The sequence below is a fragment of the Aplysia californica genome, unplaced genomic scaffold, assembly GCF_000002075.1.
Source record: "Aplysia californica isolate F4 #8 unplaced genomic scaffold, AplCal3.0 scaffold00005, whole genome shotgun sequence".
Lineage (NCBI taxonomy): Eukaryota > Metazoa > Mollusca > Gastropoda > Aplysiida > Aplysiidae > Aplysia > Aplysia californica.
Window position 1 is genome coordinate 840101 of NW_004797275.1, and position 1658 is coordinate 841758.

General features: G+C 42.7%; 1 protein-coding gene across 1 annotated transcript in view; it reads left to right on the forward strand.

Annotated features, from left to right (window-relative positions):
* Window positions 1–1362: 1362 nt before the first annotated feature.
* LOC101847850 (4-coumarate--CoA ligase 2) overlaps window positions 1363–1658 on the forward strand; it is a gene marked incomplete at its 5' end in the record, with an annotated part of 18018 nt that continues 17722 nt past the window's right edge. The window contains 1 exon segment of the mRNA XM_013080195.2: window positions 1363–1450.

Here is a 1658-nt window from a genome sequence, read left to right on the forward strand (position 1 = left end):
CCTCTTTGTTTTTTTTAAATCTCCACATCGTCCTGGAACACTCCGATAGCAGTTCGAGCCTATCCGCACGCGAAAAAGAAGTGCTGCACGCACACGCGTCTTTTTGGGTCCTCACAACTCACTCACGTCTTGTCGTATGAGTGGAATCATCGATAGGAAATAAAGAGGAGGGTACGACTTTTTTGGCTTCAGTTTTGCGGGGCAGTATATTTTCAGCCTTAGACATAGACAACAGCTTTCGATCTGGCATATTTGATAAACCGTCAACGATCAGTGTGTCAAGCCAGTTCCACCGCCTGTGAGTAGACATGTGTTTGCTACTTTGGATTTAGACTTCGAGTACGATAGTAAAATTCACCCTCACTGTTGTCCTGGCTTTGTCAGTGGCTAAGTGAGCAGTGAGTTCAGACTAAAATGATGTCAAGCAAGTGTCGGTGACACGGATATAGATGGGTAGTCGCTTGGGTGTGTCCTTAAGCAAGACCCGGCAACCCTTGCTCAAAATACAGGGCGCTGCACAGTGGCGACCGGAAAACGCATTGTTGTAAATTTGCGTATTTTTATGTATGATTTTTGTGCACGTATTTAATTTGATATGTATGCATATTATGTATGTATGTGTACTGTGGGTATGTATGATTGCTATTGTAAACCAAATTGGCCTTCTGGATTCGCTAAAAGTGCAATTTATTTTTTCTTATTTATTTACCAACTGTGAATTTTTACGAGTGTCATTAATTACTTACTTTACTTTTACTTTTGAGTGTTGGGGGAAGAAAGAGACGTCTCTCTGTCGCCTGCCGGAGAGCTTGGGTCTGGGGGATGCTGTGAGTTCTTAATGTTTCCCTGACTCCATCTATCCAGGTCTTTCTCGGTCGCCCTCTAGCTTTGTTGCCATCGAATTCTTTTTTTATGTAGGCGTGTTGTTCTAGGTGGTGTACTGGTAATCGCATGAGATGTCCGGACCATTTGAATCTTTGGTTTTGGATGTGATGCATAACATCATTTAAGTCCACCATTTCCCTGATTACTGTCATTAATTACAACTTCGTGATATAAAGATTTGGAGCATGAGCAAGAGGAATCAAAATACTGCACGTTAATTTCCCTACCATCGGTTAGGATGAATACGTTTTTGTAAAATTCTCGGTTGTCTACCATGCTCGTTTGACTTTGATCAAGGTGACCTTTGCCCTTTTTTCTCTCTCTCGACCTTAGAGGTACCTCGTAGTTGGTTGCCCTGTGGAGGAAGATTATTTAGAGCTTATAGTTTTAAAAAATGAATGTTTGTTTTCATGTTATCTGAACGGTCTCATTTGACTTGCATAACCCATCGCATAACATTTTTCTTTGTTTTTGTAGTTCACAGTGACGCGCCCTCCTTTACTAGAGGAGCGAAAAGTATAAGTCAGAAAGCCTAGACCGGACCTCATCTTGCGGTGTGAAAAGGCAAGTACACAAGAAGAAATGGAGCAAGCGTTGTTATTGTTACGATTGGACATACATTTCTGGGGCCCGCGGAGGGGTGGGGGTGGAGGGGGGTAGGAGGATATAGGAGGAGGATCCTGCTTTCCAGGTAATATCCATCCCGTGTTACCTTCCAAATACTTGTGACGACATTAGATTACTGGTGAAGGCAAGGGTGACTTTAATAAGGG